The sequence below is a fragment of the Oncorhynchus tshawytscha genome, linkage group LG13, assembly GCF_018296145.1.
Source record: "Oncorhynchus tshawytscha isolate Ot180627B linkage group LG13, Otsh_v2.0, whole genome shotgun sequence".
NCBI lineage: Eukaryota > Metazoa > Chordata > Actinopteri > Salmoniformes > Salmonidae > Oncorhynchus > Oncorhynchus tshawytscha.
The window spans coordinates 39,561,648-39,583,785 of record NC_056441.1 but is presented as its reverse complement, the minus strand read 5'-3'; the positions used below and the strand labels follow the sequence as shown (position 1 = coordinate 39,583,785).

At 42.7% G+C, this 22,138-nt stretch overlaps 1 long non-coding RNA gene across 1 annotated transcript in view; it reads right to left on the bottom strand.

The window, feature by feature from the left end:
* The window catches only part of LOC112264911, an 81,631-nt gene that overhangs the window by 47,557 nt on the left and 11,936 nt on the right, over window positions 1-22,138 (bottom strand). The window contains exon 3 of the long non-coding RNA XR_002955691.2: window positions 7,113-7,201. This is a non-coding gene — a long non-coding RNA (uncharacterized LOC112264911). The remainder of the gene's footprint in view (window positions 1-7,112; window positions 7,202-22,138) is intronic.

Below are 22,138 nucleotides of genomic sequence, written 5' to 3'. Positions count from 1 at the left end.
ATTAGGTCAGTCTACTGCACAGCACAGGGAGCTGATTTTGATAGGTGAGTACAGACTGCAGAGTGAGGTACAGATCTACAGCTCAACATTAGGTCAGTCTATCTCACTGCACAGCACAGGGAGCTGATTTTGATAGGCGAGTACAGACTGCAGAGTGAGGTACAGATCTACAGCTCAACATTAGGTCAGTCTACTGCACAGCGAGCTGATTTTGATAGGTGAGTACAGACTGCAGAGTGAGGTACAGATCTACAGCTCAACATTAGGTCAGTCTATCTCACAGCACAGGGAGCTGATTTTGATAGGCGCGTACAGACTGCAGAGTGAGGTACAGATATACAGCTCAACATTAGGTCAGTCTAACTCACAGCACAGGGAGCTGATTTTGATAGGCGAGTACAGACTGCAGAGTGAGGTACAGATCTACAGCTCAACATTAGGTCAGTCTATCTCACAGCACAGGCAGCTGATATTGATAGGTGAGTACAGACTGCAGAGTGAGGTACAGATCTACAGCTCAACATTAGGTCAGTCTACTGCACAGCGAGCTGATTTTGATAGGCGAGTACAGACTGCAGAGTGAGGTACAGATCTACAGCTCAACATTAGGTCAGTCTATCTCACTGCACAGCACAGGGAGCTGATTTTGATAGGCGAGTACAGACTGCAGAGTGAGGTACAGATCTACAGCTCAACATTAGGTCAGTCTATCTCACTGCACAGCACAGGGAGCTGATTTTGATAGGCGAGTACAGACTGCAGAGTGAGGTACAGATCTACAGCTCAACATTAGGTCAGTCTATCTCACTGCACAGCACAGGGAGCTGATTTTGATAGGCGAGTACAGACTGCAGAGTGAGGTACAGATCTACAGCTCAACATTAGGTCAGTCTATCTCACAGCACAGGGAGCTGATTTTGATAGGTGAGTACAGACTGCAGAGTGAGGTAAATATCTACAGCTCAACATTAGGTCAGTCTATCTCACAGCACAGGGAGCTGATTTTGATAGGCGCGTGCAGAGTGAGGTACAGATCTACAGCTCAACATTAGGTCAGTCTATCTCACAGCACAGCACAGGAGCTGATTTTGATAGGTGAGTACAGACTGCAGAGTGAGGTACATATCTACAGCTCAACATTAGGTCAGTCTATCTCACAGCACAGGGAGCTGATTTTGATAGGCGTCAGACTGCAGAGTGAGGTACAGATCTACAGCTCAACATTAGGTCAGTCTATCTCACTGCACAGCACAGGGAGCTGATTTTGATAGGGCGAGTACAGACTGCAGAGTGAGGTACAGATCTACAGCTCAACATTAGGTCAGTCTATCTCACAGCACAGGGAGCTGATTTTGATAGGCGCGTACAGACTGAAGAGTGAGGTACATATCTACAGCTCAACATTAGGTCAGTCTATCTCACTGCACAGCACAGGGAGCTGATTTTGATAGGCGCGTACAGACTGCAGAGTGAGGTACAGATCTACAGCTCAACATTAGGTCAGTCTATCTCACAGCACAGGGAGCTGATTTTGATAGGCGCGTACAGACTGCAGAGTGAGGTACAGATCTACAGCTCAACATTAGGTCAGTCTATCTCACAGCACAGGGAGCTGATTTTGATAGGTGAGTACAGACTGCAGAGTGAGGTACATATCTACAGCTCAACATTAGGTCAGTCTATCTCACAGCACAGGGAGCTGATTTTGATAGGCGTGTACAGACTGCAGAGTGAGGTACAGATCTACAGCTCAGCATTAGGTCAGTCTATCTCACTGCACAGCACAGGGAGCTGATTTTGATGGGCGAGTACAGACTACAGAGTGAGGTACAGATCTACAGCTCGAAATTAGGTCAGTCTACTGCACAGCACAGGGAGTTGATTTTGATAGGCGAAAACAGACTGGAGAGTGAGGTACATATCTACAGCTCAACATTAGGTCAGTCTATCTCACTGCACAACACAGGGAGCTGATTTTGATAGGCGCATACAGACTGAATAGTGAGGTACAGCTCACTGGTCTGTCTACTGCACAGCACAGGGAGCTGATTTTGATAGGCGCGTACAGACTGCAGATATCTACAGCTCACCATTAGGTCTGTCTACTGCACAGCACAGGGAGCTGATTTTTATAGGCGCGTACAGACTGCAGAGTGAGGTACAGATCTACAGCTCAACATTAGGTCAGTCTATCTCACAGCACAGGGAGCTGATTTTGATAGGTGAGTACAGACTGCAGAGTGTGGTACAGATCTACAGCTCAACATTAGGTCAGTCTATCTCACAGCACAGCACAGGGAGCTGATTTTGATAGGCGAGTACAGACTGCAGAGTGAGGTACAGATCTACAGCTCAACATTAGGTCAGTCTACTGCACAGCGAGCTGATTTTGATAGGTGAGTACAGACTGCAGAGTGAGGTAAATATCTACAGCTCACCATTAGGTCAGTCTATCTCACAGCACAGGGAGCTGATTTTGATAGGTGAGTACAGACTGCAGAGTGAGGTACAGATCTACAGCTCAACAGGGAGCTGATTTTGATAGGCGTCAGACTGCTATCAGCTCAACATTAGCAGTCTAACACAGCACAGGGAGCTGATTTTGATAGGCGAGTACAGACTGCAGAGTGAGGTACAGATCTACAGCTCAACATTAGGTCAGTCTACTGCACAGCACAGGGAGCTGATTTTGATAGGCGAAAACAGACTGGAGAGTGAGGTACATATCTACAGCTCAACATTAGGTCAGTCTATCTCACTGCACAACACAGGGAGCTGATTTTGATAGGCGAAAACAGACTGGAGAGTGAGGTACATATCTACAGCTCAACATTAGGTCAGTCTATCTCACTGCACAACACAGGGAGCTGATTTTGATAGGCGCATACAGACTGAATAGTGAGGTACATATCTACAGCTCACCATTAGGTCTGTCTACTGCACAGCACAGGGAGCTGATTTTGATAGGCGCGTACAGACTGCAGAGTGAGGTACAGATCTACAGCTCAACATTAGGTCAGTCTATCTCACAGCACAGGGAGCTGATTTTGATAGGTGAGTACAGACTGCAGAGTGAGGTACAGATCTACAGCTCAACATTAGGTCAGTCTACTGCACAGCGAGCTGATTTTGATAGGTGAGTACAGACTGCAGAGTGAGGTAAATATCTACAGCTCAACATTAGGTCAGTCTACTGCACAGCACAGGGAGCTGATTTTGATAGGCGAGTACAGACTGCAGAGTGAGGTACATATCTACAGCTCAACATTAGGTCAGTCTATCTCACAGCACAGGGAGCTGATTTTGATAGGCGAGTACAGACTGCAGAGTGAGGTACAGATCTACAGCTCAACATTAGGTCAGTCTATCTCACAGCACAGGGAGCTGATTTTGATAGGCGAGTACAGACTGCAGAGTGAGGTACAGATCTACAGCTCAACATTAGGTCAGTCTATTTCACAGCACAGGGAGCTGATTTTGATGGGTGAGTACAGACTGCAGAGTGAGGTACAGATCTACAGCTCAACATTAGGTCAGTCTACTGCACAGCACTGATTTTGATAGGCACAGACTGCAGAGGAGGTAGCTGAACATTTTGTCTACTGCACAGCGAGCTGATTTTGATGGGCGAGTACAGACTACAGAGTGAGGTACAGATCTACAGCTCAACATTAGGTCAGTCTACTGTACAGCACAGGGAGCTGATTTTGATAGGCGAAAACAGACTGCAGAGTGAGGTACATATCTACAGCTCAACATTAGGTCAGTCTATCTCACTGCACAACAGAGGGAGCTGATTTTGAAAGGAGCGTACAGACTGCAGAGTGAGGTACAGCTCTACAGCTCAACATTAGGTTAGTCTATCTCACTGCACAACAGAGGGAGCTGATTTTGATAGGCGAGTACAGACTGCACAGTGAGGTACATATCTACAGCTCAACATTAGGTCAGTCTATCTCACAGCACAGGGAGCTGATTTTGATTGGCTGTTGTTGGAAGTCAATGGTGCTGTTTTGACACTCTTCCTTTGTGCCTGAAGGACTCTCTGATTACTTGATAGCTACACAGCTTTGCTAGGCTCCCCATTCAGCTTGGTTAATTCACCCCAAAAAATTATTCACTTCTGAGTTGGCTAGCTAAAGCCTTACTGAATTTCTGTTGACCAAAAGGTTGAGGAGCGGGATCAAGGTTTCATGTCAACTGTTGCATATTGACTGGGAAATTCATATTGCGACAATTACGTCAGTGGCTTTTTGTCTAGGACTATGCATGAGCATAAATGCCATCACCAGAGCCGGTGCGCCAGCTATCTTGCTAAGTGATTCTACCCTTCGTTTGATATATTATATAGATATATCAGGTAGGAAAGACCAACATTTATGCCCTTCAATAGATTTAGTGCCTATTTCAAACGGTACGCTATTATGAAAAGTATGATCAGTGGAGACATTACAGATCATAATCTTTTCCTTATTTTTACTCATGTTGGATGGCATCCAACTGCAAACCCCATTCGCCACTCCTCTCTTTCTTGCTTTCTTTCTCCTTCAGTCTACCCCACAAAGCCGACCGTCTGTCTACCCTTCATTCGCTTTCATTGGCCAGCTTCCCCGGCCTCTAAGTGCCTCTCAGTTGTCCTTCATTGCCAAACATTTGCCTGAGAAGTCTTTTCCAGCTCTTTTTGTTGTTGTTGGACAATCTCTCTTTTCATACAGGTCTCCCTTCTTCATCCCCTTGATTCCGCTCCTCCCCTTTCAAATCTCTCTTTTCATACAGGTCTCCCTTCTTCATCCCCTTGATTCCGCTCCTCCCCTTTCAAATCTCTCTCACTGTCTCATTCGTAGTTGAATCACGCGTGTATGCGGCATGGTTGTGCCAATGCCATTTCTCTGCCAGTCTGTTTGTGTGTGTGTGTGTGTGTGTGTGTGTGTGTGTGTGTGTGTGTGTGTGGGTGTTTGTGTGCCAATGTAAGCCTGATGGAAAGGCCTTGCGTTGGATGCCAGTCCATGGTTTATGAACCCCAGTTGGTTTGGGGTTATGTGAAGCTATTGTAGATTACTATTCAAACAACTTGATTGACACCAAATTAATTGGGAGGGTCGTAGGATCGTAGCATAGAGCTCCACATTCAAGAAAAATATTGATGAAGAATATTTAGATATAATAAAGAATTAGAAATTCCTCTCTGAATATTCAGAAAGTGAAAGTACGTGCACTTATTAGGCTCTGTCTGGGAATCTGTGACTTTGCACCACACGCCAGAGTTGGGCTTGTTAAGGTGAGAGAGGGAAGCACATCCGACGACAGAATCCAAACTTGGCACTGCCCAGTTGACTGATGGATGGTCAAACTTTCCAGCTGTTTCACAGTGGGTGGCTCCCTCCCAGCCCATCTCTGTAACTAACAGTGTCTACCTCACAAATTACACCGTTTTCCCAATATTGTGCACAGCCATTGACCAGGGCCGAGAGTAGTGCACTATGTAGGGAATATGGTGCCTTTTGGGACGCAAACAGTGTCCCACTGGATATCCACTGAAGATAGGACATTGGCACCCTTCTGAGTAACTAGCAGTTGCATTTTTTTTTTATCCATTAAGGATATAAGGAAGAGAAGAAAAAAAAGTAACCAAAGCTTGTTTGTTTGTTAAAAGAATAAACTTAACATCTGTTCTTGAAGTCAAAAGTTGAGAGATTGACAAAGTCTTAAATGAGATTTGAGGAAGATAATACATTTAAAACACAGTTTGACTTAACAGGGAGGGAACGCAAAACAAAAGCTTTTGAAATTATATGCTTCTGACTTGACTGGATAGAGACACTCGAGCGTCATGACAGATGCATTGGTATCAAACGTGCCTGTCTGATCTTTGTCAATCACTGAGATAATTCTCTGGACACAAAGCTAAAAATAATGAGCTCAGGTGACAGATACACCTTTGACACACTTAAAAAAGGACACATCTTAAGACTTAACATGTCTCCACTGTGATTTGAGTGACAGACAACTAAGCCACTGTGTGTGGTGAAACCCAGACAGCCATAGAGCAGAGTCCATGAAGTCTGCATGGCAACACATAAATTGTTGAGTGGAGAGTCTTGACTCAAACCAACATTGTCTCCTCTTCTAACTGGAAAAGCAGATTGAGTTGGACGGCAAGTCGACGTGACACGCATTACCTCAACAGAGCTGAAGCAGGTGGGAGTATAAACTGTGTATACTGTGGATATGTGGTAATTATTTCCCCCTTTATTTTCAGAACTTTTATGAGAGTGTGTTTATGTGACCGTTAGACGTTGGGGAGGATGCTGAAATGTGTTATACTCCTCTCTGGAGTCATATTCAGTCCCTTGTCCTCTTTAGAGTTTGGGTCTGGTTCTCTGCATGGGAGAGCAAGGCTCAGACCACCCCGCAGACAAACTTTCCCTCTTCAGCCAGATGACAACTTGATTCAAGTCCAGGGTAAGTATCTGCTACTCCCAGGCCATAAATTATTAGCTTTCTTAAGATGATACAAGATGCTGTAGTAGTCCCAACCCCTCTTTTCTCTTCCCCCATTTCTCTCTCCCATATTTACAAAGGCAGCATAAGATGTTACCATGGGAACACTGACACTGCCTGGCAACCTCAATGGCTTGGCAAGATGCCCAATAGTTACTATGGTGCAGTTTTCAGTTGCTATGGGTATTGTACCAATCCTGTGAGTGTGTGTGCACGTGTGGAACATGTGTTTTTGTAGCCTATGTAAGTCAATGTACTTGTACCCAATTCTAATAAAGCCCATTGAAAAAGTTGATATAGCTCATTATTTGATGTTTTATGTAAATGAGATATTCTACCATCTGTTTGAAATAGCTACTAGTGGGAGTGTTTGTGAGTGGAATGAGATTTGAAGGTGCCAGAACATTCACATATGTGTGTATATGTGCATGTTTCTGTGTGTCTCTCTTTGTGTGTGTGTGTGTGTGTGTGTGTGTGTGTGTGTGTGTGTGTGTGTGTGTCTGAGAGAGAGAGGAGACAAAGAGAGAGAGAGAGAGAGAGAGGGAAAGAGAAAAAGAGGGTGTGAAAAAAAGGGTGAGAGAGAGAGAGAGAAAGATTGGAGGCAGCTTTACCTTACTTAGGCTGGACTGAAATTCTTTCCATTGTTACTCCTTAGTGGGAAGTTTCCACGGACTCAAGACAAGAGTAGACCACAGCATTCCTGAAAGCAACAGAGAATAGGATGTTTATTATTATCTATTAATAAATCAATTCATATGGCCACAGTTCAGACCTGACCTTGTCCAGTGCTATTTCCGATGGACACATAGAGCGTTGGATAATGTAAGCTAAACATTTGTGAAGTAAATCTTTGAACAATAAATAACAATAGTAGAGTAAACCCATTGAACCAAAAACATAATATCTCATAGTCTTAAAGATACACTATGCAGAAATCAGTAAAATTCTAATAGTTTGCCTAATTTCAGTTTTTGACAAAACAAGCAGTCATTGTGTAGAGAATCATTGTACCATCTAAACCACAGTGAAATATATTTTCCATAAGAAAAAATATTGTATATTTAGCTGTTTGAAGCTGGTGTACAAAACCAAAGCAAAAGAGCAAAAATGAAACTTCAGAAAGGGAAGAATAGAAACAGCACACATAGAACAGATCTACAGCTTATTAAGACTTGCCTTCAATGTGAATGAAAGATCTATAACAAAAAGTTACATCATGTAGCTTTAAGTCAGGAAACAGAGTATATCCTCAATATTATCTGTGTAGATAATGAAAGGGAAAATGGAAGAGTGAAAATATCACAATATTGTTGTGCTATTGACAAAGACTGAATAGAACATGACATACAAAGCCGCGAAGAGATGCTTTAAGACAATAGTGATGAATAATACATTAACAATGATGAACAACACAATCTGACATTATAAATTAAATAGTAGTGAGCCAAACAAATGCAATAATTATTATATCTCAACACAGTGTTTGCATGTACTTAAGGCCTCTGCATGCTTCGGTTCAGCTGGCTGAACTCCGAGTGTGCTTGCATACCTTCGACCTTCGCTTGAAAACAACTTGGCTTTAAAAATAACAAGAAAAAAAAGCATCCTTAATACTGTTTGTCAATCTGGAGACGCGTAGCCAGTATACACTTCCTCAAAATAGTCAAGAATATGTCATTCACTTTTACATTTTTGCCAAGGAGATCTTAGTCGCACATTTTTATATTTAACTAGGATGTTTGGTGCAGTATTTCTCAAATGAAAAAATGTATATGAAAACGAGTCGTTTATCTTTGAATGACAACAAACTCTTCATTGAATAATCCTTACTGTTGACCAATTACCGATGAAGGGGGGTAGACTTCGCCTTCCGAACAGCCATTTAAAAACTTGTCGAAGGCCAAAACCAACAAAAACGTCACAAAATGTAACTTCCGAACTTCGGTTTGCCTCAAACATTTTTGTGTGTACGAACAGCTGAAAAACCCCTTGCTGAAGGACAAAACGAACGACAACGTCACAAAATGTCACCATAATATTTGCACAAACTGTTCCAAACTGTTTCAGATGGGAAGCATGCAGACGCCTTTAGTAAGAGATCAGTGTTGCCTACAGTGCATTCTGATCTAAAGTCACCAGAGGAAGCGTTGCCCCTTCCCCTGCCCCTCCCACCCCTTTGAATTGAAACCATGGCTGGAGATGTCTGATTGAGCACAGCATGCCCTTAAAGGAGGTCAAAGACCAGGCTAAACAGTCAGGTGTTACGGCAACTTGATGCCACCAACCAGAGATTGTGAGGGGGGATGGTTTGAGAGGTCAGACAACCAGGGGGTCATTATCAGAGACACATCATTCTGGCTCTGAATCGGCAAGAAGGAAGTTGAGCCTAAAATATTGATGCTTCTTTAAGTGTATTTTCAAGTGAATCTCGGTCTGGATACTCATTGAGTTTTCACTTGTGTCTTTCATACTTCCCGATGCATACTACACTCTTAGAAAAAAGGGTCCCAAAGGGGTTCTCTGGCTGTCCCTAGAGAACCCTTTTGGGTTCCATGTAGAAACCTCTGTGGAAAGGATTCTACATGGAACCCAAGAGAGTTCTACCTGGAACCAAAATGGTTCTACACAGTATGGAACTAAAACGTGTTCTTCAAAAAGTTTTTCTAAGAGTGTAGACATCCTTCTATGAATGAATTGTATGTGTGGTGCCAGTGTTGACAAAAAACAACAATGACAATGCAACACTAAACAAAAATGCAAAGCCCCTTCAAAAACGTCAACACTGGAAAATGAACAGCAGCTTTAGCCTAATTGTGTTACCTGCAAGGTCTGACTCTCTGTTTTCAATTCAGCTCTGGAGTGTTGGGTCAATATGGAATCTGGTCTCCATTGTGTCATTAGCTTGTCTGGTCATTTAGTAGAGACCTTTTTAAGTGTGTCCGCAGGTGTGTGTGAGAGAGAGAGAGACAGAGAGATACACACATTGACGGGAATAGCACTGAGTGAGTGCATATTTTTGCATGCATAATGGTATTTCCATTAAATACAATTCAGATACAGATACTGTCTTCACAACGTGCATGCATTGACGCAGTTCACATATGTCCTATGTGAGTGGGTGTGTGTGTGCTTTTCCAGAGTGTGTGTGTGTGTGTGTGTGTCTTTATGTTTGTTTAATGCGGCAGAGGGTGGAGTGGCGGATCAATAAGAAACAAAGGAATTCAGATCAATATGAAGCCAAGTGAGAGAGTGAAGGAGAGAGAAGGGGTTAGAGAGACAAAGGGAGGAGGGGGATGAAGAAGTGGGAGGTGGTGAGTTGGACGGGGGCTGACTGTTAGTGCTAGCGCACTGGCTAACTGTACACTGGGGAGAAACCAGCCATCTCTACAGCACAACCTGAGTACTTAAACTCTAGACGTCAGTGACAGTGAAGAAATAGGGTCAAGGAGGGGAGAGAGAGGAGAGCAGAGAGATACTGGAGACTAATTCAACCTTCCTGCATTGTTATTGACATTCTGTTAAAGCAGTGACTCAGACTTTGAGAGAAGAGAGGGAATTGGATATTATTACATGCTTTGGTTTTTCCATTTATGTTTTGAGGTTGGACTTTAGTACGTTAGCACTTAGGACGTACCGATTGGTGTCACATCGTTAGTCAGTATGTGTTACACCTGTGGTGTCTTGTTCATCTCATTAGTGGGAAGGTGTTTCATCTGTGCTGGCCCAGGTGCTATTTAAGAGTGGCTGGCCCAGTACTCCAGTTGTCTTGTTAGATGCAGAGCGTTAACACCTTTAGTTGGCGATTCCTATTTTGATGTCTAGACAAACAATCCTTTGTCTGAATATGTTTTGCTCCAAGTTTGGTGGGCGCTCATGGTTGGGTCGGTGTCTTTTAGGTTCCAGTTGTTGTTGCTAGTCAACTTTCAGTGGGCACCCCCACGAGTATCTTTCAGAACCCCTTCTAAAAATCCAACCTGTTTTGGTTGTTGTCAGTGACTCTTTGTTAGTTCCCCCTTCTGTTTGAGAGACATTATTTGTTTTTGACCAGTGCACTATATGGAGAATATGATGCAATTTGGGACAAAGCCACGGTTTGGAGGGTGTCCAGGGTATGGCTGTGTGTCTCCTATCCTTGACCTCTGAACCCCAGTCAGTGAAATCTGGCTCTGTATGATAGAGGCAGGCAAGCTACAGCTGAGGGCCAAGTGGACTCTTACCATCAATCTGTCACACCACCGTCTAAAGCAAATCTCCATCTTTTGTTTTTAGAAATATATGCATATATATGCAAGTATCATGCACTATACATACCATACATTCTATATTTTCCTACTATCGATTTCCTTTTCAGACTGGTATTATTTTTTCTTTTGTGACAAACATTTCAAATCCTTTCAGCCAATGTCTTCACACATCTCAAAAGTGAAAACAGGATAACTTGGGTTTCTACAACGCCTCGTTGCTTGGTGGCGAGATCAAAGCGCAGAAGGCCATTTAGGTGTCTATACTGGGTGTTTTGATGTGAAGTGGTGAAAACAAACACCTGGCTGCTATTGAACCTGCTCTCCATCTCGCTCAGCACTTTTAATTAGAAAGGCCGCCGCATACAAGTCAAACTGACCATTTCTTCTGAATGATCTGTGTAGAAATACAGCCTAGTGGTGTTTCTTCTGAATGATCTGTGTAGAAATACAGCCCAGTGGTGTTTCTTCTGAATGATCTGTGTAGAAATACAGCCCAGTGGTGTTTCTTCTGAATGATCTGTGTAGAAATACAGCCCAGTGGTGTTTCTTCTGAATGATCTGTGTAGAAATACAGCCTGAGTGGTGTTTCTGTGTAGAAATACAGCCTAGTGGTGTTTCTTCTGAATGATCTGTGTAAAATACAGCCCAGTGGTGTTTCTTCTGAATGATCTGTGTAGAAATACAGCCCAGTGGTGTTTCTTCTGAATGATCTGTGTAGAAATACAGCCCAGTGGTGTAGAAATACAGCCCAGTGGTGTTTCTTCTGAATGATCTGTGTAGAAATACAGCCCAGTGGTGTTTCTTCTGAATGATCTGTGTAGAAATACAGCCCAGTGGTGTTTCTTCTGAATGATCTGTGTAGAAATACAGCCCAGTGGTGTTTCTTCTGAATGATCTGTGTAGAAATACAGCCTAGTGGTGTTTCTTCTGAATGATCTGTGTAGAAATACAGCCCAGTGGTGTTTCTTCTGAATGATCTGTGTAGAAATACAGCCCAGTGGTGTTTCTTCTGAATGATCTGTGTAGAAATACAGCCCAGTGGTGTTTCTTCTGAATGATCTGTGTAGAAATACAGCCCAGTGGTGTTTCTTCTGAATGATCTGTGTAGAAATACAGCCTAGTGGTGTTTCTTCTGAATGATCTGTGTAGAAATACAGCCTAGTGGTGTTTCTTCTGAATGATCTGTGTAGAAATACAGCCTAGTGGTGAAAAAAAATATTATTTACAATGACGTCCTACTCTGGCCAAACCCCAATGACGCTGGGCCAATTGTGTGCCGCCCTATGGGACTCCCAATCACAACCGGATGTGATACAGCCTGGATTCAAAACAGGTACTATAGTGACGCCTCTTGCACTGTGATGCAGTGCCTTAGATTGCTGCACCACTCGGGAGCTGATGGGAACCACATTTGCTATTTAACGTAACACTTTTTGTGATAAAACTATGGGTAAAGTTGAAAATGCAATGGAAACAAATAGAACTTTAGATTTTTATTCGATACATGAAAACTTAAGTGAACGTTTACATTTTGTGTGGACTACATCATCACACACTGATTTCCATCCGCAACAAGTCCTTTTGGTGGAAACACACAACTGGCGGGAAAATTTGCATATTTTCTTTATGCATATTTTGTTACATTTGCATGAAAGTCTGTCGCCGATTGAATGGAAACCTAACTAGTGTTCAAACAGGTGCATCCTAGATAATATCGATGCATGCGCATACCAGCCGTCATACCGCTCAGGAAGGAGATGCGTTCTGTCTCCTAGAGATGAATGTACTTTAAATGTCAGGAATTAAATGTCAGGAATTGTGAAACTGAGTTTAAAAGTATTTGGCTAAGGTGTATGTAAACTTCCGACTTCAACTATATTTAGGGCTCTATTTTAACAAACCTAACTTAATGGTAGATATTAGCGCTGGCGTTAGCGCTATAGGTTCTGGGGTGTGTCAGAAATATTTTTGCTATTTTCATAACCAGAATTATGGGCGAATTCTGATGAATAAATACAGTTGAAGTCAGAAGTTTACATACACCTTAGGCAAATACATTTAAACTCAGTTTTTTACAATTCCTAACATTTAATCATCGTAAAAATTTCCTGTCTTAGCTCAGTTAGGATCACCACTTTATTTTAAGAATGTGAAATGTCAGAATAATGGTAGAGGGAATTATTTATTTCAGCTTTTATTTCTTTCATCACATTCCCAGTGGGTCAGAAGTTTACATACAATCAATTAGTATTTGGTAGTGTTGCTTTTAAATTGTTTAACTTGGGTCAAACATTTAATGTAGCCTTCCACAACCTTCCCACAATAGGTTGGATGAATTTTGGCTCATTCCTCCTGACAGAGCTGATGTAACTGAGTCAGGTTTGTAGGCCTCCTTGCTCGCACATGCTTTTTCAGTTCTGCGCACATATTTTCAATTGGGATTGAGGTCAGGGCTTTGTGATGGCCACTCCAATACCTTGAGTTTGTTGTCCTTAAGCCATTTTGCCACAACTTTGGAAGTATGCTTGAGGTCATTGTCCATTTGGAAGACCAATTTGCGACCAAGCTTTAACTTCCTGACTGATGTCTTGAGACATCTGTTTTGTGAAGTGCATCACTCCCTCCTGCAGCAAAGCACCCCCACAACATGATGCTGCCACCTCCGTGCTTCATGTTTGGGATGGTGTTCTTCGGCTTGCAAGCTTCCTCTTTTTCCAAACATAACGATGGTCATTATGGCCAAACAGTTCTATTTTTGTTTCATCAGACCAAAGGACATTTCTCCAAAAAGTATGATCTTTGTCCCCAAGTGCAGTTGCAAACCGTAGTCTGGCTTTTTTATGGTGGTTTTGGAGCAGTTGCTTCTTCCTTGCTGAGCGGCCTTTCAGGTTATGTCGATATTGGACTTGTTTTACTGTAGATATATCACAAGGTCCTTGGCTGTTGTTCTGGGATTGATTTGCACTTTTCGCACCAAAGTACGTTCATCTCTAGGAGACAGAATGCATCTCCTTCCTGAGCGGTATTACGGCTGCTTGGTCCCATGGTGTTTCTACTTGCGTACTATTGTTTGTACCCATGAATTTGGTACCTTCAGGAATTTTCCAAGCTGTTTAAAGGCACAGTCAACTTAATGTATGTAAACTTCTGACCCACTGGAATTGTGATACAGTGAATTATAAGTGAAATAATCTGTCTATAAACAATTGTTGGAAAAATTACTTGTGTCATGCACAAAGTAGATGTCCTAACCGACTTTCCAAAACTATAGTTCGTTAACAAGAAATTTGTGGAGTGGTTGAAAAATGAGTTTTAATGACCACAACCTAAGTGTATGTAAACTTCCGACTTCAACTGTAAATTGGAGGTGTGATCAGTGCTTGGCTACTCACTGGCCAATCATCGCATTTCATGGCTTAATACTGCAGATTCTCAATTCTTTAGGTTATTGACAGTCTTGTCATTGTCATCAACTCCAATTCAGCACAGACTATTCTCATCCTAGCCTATTGTGGATTGATACTACCATTTTTTAAAATAGCACAGGCTACAGTAATGAGTTATAACAACTGTAAAGGAAAAAAAAGATCAATATATATGGAGTGTTGACAGTCAACATTAATGAAATTGGCTTCAACGAGTACGTCTTTAAGCATTGCATTTCTCCTCAAATAAAAAATACTACGCTCCCATAATTTAGGTCTACCGTTGATATGTCATTATAGGACTTAATAATTGTATATGTTTGGTGGTGGTAACCAGACAAGAAGCGCTCTTTGGAAATGTGGATGGATACAAGCCGAATGGAGTTTGCACTGCAGGTAGGCCTATGGGAATTGTGGATAATGCAAAAGCATGACGGCAAAAGCCTCTGTCATGACTGTCCTGTGGGGGGGGGGGACTGCCCGGTTGACAGCTCACACACAGTTGTAAATTATGCAGGAGAGGACTCACTCTTGCTCTTGCTAAAGGAATGTCCTTTGTCTCCAGAGACTTTTGCCCAAAACTCTAACACGGTCAAACGTGGATAATGGAACAATATTTCTAACACAACAATGTGGGGAATGATCACTGGAGGTCTATGGAAAACTAATATCATGTGGTTGATTATTTTGTGAAGTCAATAAAAATAGTATAACGGAAATACTGTAGTTGTGCAGTTAATATAAAATACAAGTATTTTTGTAAAAATAGGAATGTGATAATAGTTTTCTAATAACATCATTGTTTTTCATAATACTTTGCACAGTAACTAGCCACATCCCGAGTGAGGTCAGCGAGCTTGTCAGCATGACGGAATGCCCCTTTTGATCAAGAGTGCATAACGAAATTAACATTTGACCATTAAACATGAGACGTTAGCTACATGTTTCAAATGGTTGAAACTGCCGCCCTATGGGACTCCCAATCATGGCCGGATGTGGTGCAGCCAATATGGAAGAGTGAACTCCGTAGTTCTGTTCAGGACTACACAATGAACAAGGGCACCCACACGTAATTACATTCATGATTTCTTATTCCAAACGGGCGGCGGTTTGTGTGCAAACTATATGATTGTGAGAATAGTTATAGAATGTGTCCACAATTAGTGTCCCTTTCGCTCTCTCTCTTTCTCTCTGTCTCTGTCTGTCTGGGTGGGCATCTACCCTCGGTGGCGACTCATTTATATACTGATCCCTCCGTCTTTGTAGAACCGACCCGTGAATCATCGCCGGAGTCTCTGGACTGCGATTCATCGCTGGAGTCCCCGGACCGGGGACTGTCGCTGGAGGTTCCGGACTGTGAAACGTCGCCGGACGCTCTGGACTGGGTACTGTCGCCGGACGCTCTGGACTGCCGAGTCACACGGGATACCTGGTACATGGTGCCGGCATGGTCCGTGGTGCCGGTACAGTGCCCTCAAAGCTCATCACTAAGCTAAGGACCCTGGGACTACACACCTCCCTCTGCAACTGGATCCTGGACTTCCTGACAGGCTGCCCCCAGGTGGTAAGGGTAGGTAACAACACATCCGCCTCGCTGATCCTCAGCACGGTGGCCCCTCAGGGGTGCGTGCTCAGTCCCCTCCTGTACACCCTGCACGGCCAGGCACGACTCCAACACCATCATTAAGTTTGCAGATGACACAACAGTGGTAGGCCTGATCACCAACACCACTGACACCACTGGTTGTGTCAAAAAAGCAATGTCTCACGCGTTCTCGGAGGCAGCCATCTATCCTGATTGCCAGCATTATCAGGAACTAGAGGTCCTCTCCCAGTTCCCGAGAGGCCAGTTCATCCTTAATGGAGTTAGACAACCCCTGGTGAAAAGCCATCCACTCTAGGCAGTTTGTGTGCAAACTATATGATTGTGAGAATAGTTATAGAATGTGTCAACAATAAGTGTCCCTTTCGCTCTCTCTCTTTCTCTCTGTCTCTGTCTGTCTGGGTGGGCATCTACCCTCGGTGGCGGCTCTTTTTCTGGACGCCGCCCCCCTTCTATATACTGATCATTGAACTCAATGGCGAAGTCAGCCACTGGTCTGGCCCTTTGGCGGGTGTTGAACGGTCGACTGGCTGCTTCTCGTCCGCCGACTGGGTGGTCGAAGACTTGTCACAGCAAAGGCTAAAAAGGAGATGAAGGATGGTGGCTGCTGTTCCCACACAGCCATTTCCCATGCCAGGGCCTTGCCCAAGAGTAGAGAGATTATATAGGCAATAATGGCCCTATCGGTGTGGAACGAGGAGGACAGTAGCTCGAACACCAGAGAGCATTGGGTGAGAAACCCCTTGCATCCTCCAGGGTGGCCGTCATACCACTCAGGGGCTGGGATCTTCGGTTCCCGGTGCAGGTTCCCTGGAGGAAATATGGTGACGCCTGTAGCACTGGGCGATGAGACTTGGACATTGGCTCCTCCTGGGTTGGGGTTGGACTGTGGTTGGAGTGAGTCGGTAAGTGCCCAGAGGGTTTCTGATATCTGGAAGAGTTGTTCTTGCTGCCGACCCAGCAGTGCTCCTTGGTGGGTTACAATATTCTTGACCTGACTGACCTCTGCTGGGTCCATGTTGTAGACTGAAGCTTGCTGTGACATGGTGAGGTTGGACCAGGTGCAGAGATGAGACCAGACGAGGAATCAGTGGTTAAGGATAAGCATAATACTTTACTGAGAAACGGTAACGGAAGGATCACAGTAACACTGGGAAAACAACAAACACTAAGTCTCAAACTCACTTAGGAGACAAACGCAAACGGCTTCAGAAAAGAACAACAGAAAACACACCTATTTTAACAGGGAAATCATAATGAGTAAATAAGACACACCTGAGTGTCGTTAATGTCTCTAGGATGGTCTCTGCCGCCCTCTGGTGACAGGTGAAACCATGACAGAAATGGATTAGAAGTCTTGAACCATGCGTACACATCGCGTACGACTGGTTCATTGTGAGAATAGTTATAGAATGTGTCCAAGATAAGTAAGTATCTCTCTCTCTCTCTTGGGCATTACAAAAACAGCCTTCATTGAGAGTGGAGGATATGCTTGGTTTTTAATGAAATGAAAATAAATGGGCGGAAAAAGCACATCTCTCATGCTACATGTGCATACGGGCACTGTGCATCACGGCTGGATAGGCTGTGCTTCCAACGTCAAAATCCATGCCATAACCGCTATGACCAGCTTTTGGTTGGCCTTAAATATCCCCACCAGCGCTGCCTGAAATTGGCACGTTGGCACATGTTTTAAAAGACACACCTCAGATATTGCCACCCCTTCCACCTCAGCGCACAAAGTCCTCACAGCAATGGAAGTCCTCACAACAATGGTAAACCAAGGACAATTCTGAGAAGTGAGGACATTTGGCCGGTCCTCACTTCTAAAAAGGCTATTTTAGGATTCGGGTTAGGTTTAGGGTTAGAATTAGGGTTATTATAAGGGTTTGGTTTAGGGATAGGGTAAAAAGTCCTCACAAGTATAGTAATACAGAGCTGTGTGTGTATGTTTGTATGCGTGTCTGAGTGAGACAGACCAGGAGACTCTCTCTCTGATCTCTTTTCCCCCCTTCCCCCTCTCTCTCCACCCTCCCTCCCTCTGTCTGTCCCCCTGAGCTAAATTCTATTCCCTGCCAATCTGGCATTAAAAGCTTCCTTTGCGTCAGATATGAGATGCCCTACATCTGTGTATGTGAAATGTACTTTCATTCAAGGAGCGTGTGTATGAGGTTTAAAGTATGTCAAATCCCCCATCTGACAGAATCAAGAACATCAGTGTACCTGAGGGGGCTATCTTTTGAGTCCGTCACTCACAATATGAACCAGTCAGGATTGGGGATAGTAGGGGGGTTACAGAAAGAGAGAATCACAGCTTTGGGTTACTACAGTCAGATATCCAGATAGCTCATACGTGACTCATTTCAGGAAACTACGCATATGTCGTGCGTCACTACTTCACAGCAGAGCCTTTTGAACATAAACTTCATTTTTTTATCAAAATGCGTTTTTGGGCAGAAATGCTTTCTGGAACATGTGAACTTTCATGTGCCTTAATAATGCCATTTGTAAATACATTTGCCATCTGTAAACAAAATTGTTAAATTACAAACTGAGTCGAAAAGAAAACACACGAAGGCTGTTATATAAAACACCTGTCTCCGGATTACATCTTCAAGCTAAGGCAACTATGGCATCCGTGACAGAGAGGGAGAAGTGTCCATGTATATGGGTAAGATAGTCTAGCTACATTTACACGTTTCTAATTTTATCAGAAAGTTGTTTTCATTTCAAGTTTAAGTGTACTGTTAGCTAGGTACCTAATGTTATGTGTATGATCTGTGTGGTAATATTATTAGTATCTCAGAGCCATTTGCATTGCTACTCAATGTTAGCTAGCTAACATTGAACCTGGTGGTTTAGCTACCTGCAGATTCATGCAGGGTAGTAACATAATGAGTTGGGATTATGGCTTGATGTTTAGCTAGATAGCTAGCTACATATCTAAACAAAAGACTCCACTATGCAAATAACCATTTCAATTGACTGTTCATGATGTCACTGTGATAACTTTTGATAGATGTAGCTGTGCCAGAACACAGAATAACTAACAAATTTATGAACGCTCAACACCCGTTGAATATGGCCGGTGTCAGTAAATGTTTGCAAAAACGCGTAATTAAATTGTTGCAAGCAGCACAGTTGCAGTCACCAACGCTCTGGCTAACATAAAAACAGCCTAACCAGCTCTGCTAGTGTGAGTAAAATGGTCAGAGTGAGGTGTTCCCTCATTTATGTCTAGAAGTAGCTAGCAAGCTAGCCAACGTTAGCCAGTTAGCTTGGGTGCTTGACTGCAGAACGCTCAGATCAACCCAACTCCTCGACCAGAGCGTCCAGTGTGTACTCTGAACGCTCAGAGAGTGAAACAAACGCCCAGAGTGCATACTCTGGCACTCCAGATTGAATTTACAAACACACACGTGGTATAAACCAGTGAAAATAGAGGGCGCCAAATTCAAACCACAGAAATCTAACAATTACAATTCCTAAAACATACATGTGTCTTATATCATTTTAAAGTTAATCTTGTTGTTAATCCCACCAAAAGTGTCTGATTTCAAATAGGCTTTTCAGCGAAAGCACTACAGACGATTATGTTAGGTCTCCACCAAACCACAATAAGCACAGCCATTTTCCAGCGAAATATAGCATTCACAAAAAGCAGAAATAGAGACACAATTAATCACTCACCTTGAATTATCTTTATCAGATGACACTCATAGGACGTCATGTTACACAATACATGCATGTTTTGTTTGATAAAGTTCATATTTATATAAAAAAATCGGAGTTTACATTGGCGTATTAGATTCACTAGTTCATAAAACATCAAGTGATTTTGCATAGCCACATCGTTTCAACAGAAATACTCATCATAAATGTAGATGATGATACAAGTTATACACATGGAATTATAGATACACCTCTCCTTAAACACCTCTTGATCCTACTTGAGACGCAGACGTCCCAACTAGAGCTCTGGAAATGCAAATGCGCTACGCTAAACGCTAATAGTATTAGTTAAAATGCAAACGTTCATTAAAATACACATGCTTGGTATTGAATTAAAGCTACACTCGTTGTGAATCCAGGCACCAAGTCAGATTTTTAAAATGCTTTTCGGCGAAAGCATGAGAAGCTATTATCTGATAGCATGTAACACCCCAAAAGACCCGTAGGGGATGTAAACAAAAGAATTAGCATAGTCGGCGCTACACAAACCGCACAATAAAATATAAAACATTCATTACCTTTGACCATCTTCTTTGTTGGCACTCCTTGATGTCCCATAATCAATACTGGGTCTTTTTTTCGATTAAATCGGTCCATATATAGCCTAGATATCGATCTATGAAGACTGTGTGATAAACGGAAAAAATAGCGTTTCATAACGTAACGTCATTTTTTAAAAGTTAAAAAGTCGACGATAAACTTTCACAAAACACTTCGAAATACCTTTCTAATGCAACTTTAGGTATTAGTACACGTTAATAAGCTATAAAAATCATCAGGAGGCGATGTCAATTCGATAGCTGGTCGTCTGGAAAAAATGTCCGGAAAAACACCGAGCCAATGCATCAAGTTGGTGGTCGGAGGGAATCGGTTCCCTTTGGTCGGTTCTACCAAGAATCAAATCCGAATCAAATGAGAAGACTCTATACATCCTGTGGAAGCTGTAGGTACTGCAACCTCGGCCTCATTTAATACGGTTCACCTTTAACAATGGGTTGAAGTGGCGCATGGATATTTTTTTCAATTTCCAGTGATCAGATTTTCCTGCGCTTTTCGATGAAACAGACGTTCTGTTATAGTCACAGCCGTGATTTAACCAGTTTTAGAAACGTTAGAGTGTTTTCTATACACACATACTAATCATATGCATATACTATATTCCTGGCATGAGTAGCAGGACGCCAAAATGTTGCGCGATTTTTAACAGAATGTTCGAAAAAGTAGGGGGTCGGCTTAATTAATGCTACCGCTGTGTCAGATTTCAAAAAAAGTTTACGGAAAAAGCAACCCATGCAATAATCTGAGACGGAGCTCAGAACAGTAGCCAAATTAGCCACCATGTTGGAGTCAACAGAAACCAGAAAATACCAGTAACAGATACCAAATACCAGTAACAGTCAGTAGAAACATGTCAAACGATGTACTGAATCAATCTTTAGAATGTTGTTTACATATATCTTGAATAACATTCCAACCGGAGAATTCAGACTTCAGATGACCGGTGGAACGGATGTCCTTCCCCTGTGAACGTGCATAGTGAAAGCATGGTCAACTCGTGGCAGTGGTGACTATTTCCTGTCTCATTCGACCCCCCTTCACATTAGAGTCATCAGACAAAGTTATATTGACTGTTTACATCTAGTGGAAGGCGTAGGAAGTGAAAACTCATCCATATCTCGCTGTAATTTCAATGAGAGCTTGGTTGAAAATCTGCCACCCCCAGAAAAAATACATACAGGAAGTGGAATATCTCAGGTTTTTGCCTGCAATATGAGTTCTGTTATACTCACAGACATAATTCAAACAGTTTTAGAAACTTCAGAGTGTTTTCTATCCAATACTAATAATAATATGCATATATTAGCGACTGAGACTGAGGAGCTGGCCGTTTACCATGGGCACCTTTTTATCCAAGGTACTCAATACTGCCCCTGCAGCCATAAAAAGTTAAAGAACTGGGTGGGACTAAAGTTTAAGAGGGTGTGAATGATGCTGAATGGGTGTAGACAAAGAAGAGCTCTCCAGTAGGTGTACCAAAACATCCAAGGGCCATTCTTCTCAAAAGTGAGGTTACAAGTTTATCAACTTTCAAAGCAAAATTACTCTCCCATTGTTCCTTGTGGTGTATGATATACCATTTTTGAGCTCTGAGTCTCTACCTTTATCCAATGTAAAAAACACAATTTCAAATCGTGTCAGACGTATTTGATACCATTCCACTCATTCCATTCCAGCCATTACCACAAGCCCGTGCTCCGCAATTAAGGTGCCACCAACCTCCTGTGTTTGGGAACAGATGTTATAAATCATACATGACCAGCAGCACCAGGCACACTATACAGACACTGTACCGTGCTGCATTAATAACAAGTACGCACAGACACACAGTCTGTATCTTTCCCTTTCTCAACCAACCCCCAGCACAGCAGGTACTGAACTCCATGTGCTGAAGAGAGAGAGAGAGCTATTATCTACTTCACTTGCATTGGCAATGTTAACATATGTTTCCCATGCCAATAAAGCCCTTAAATTTGAATTGAATTGAAATTGAATTGAGAGGAGAAAGAGATCAATGAAGGGTAGGTATAGTGCATAAAGATAATAGGATACCTGATGTAAGTGGAGGATATGTG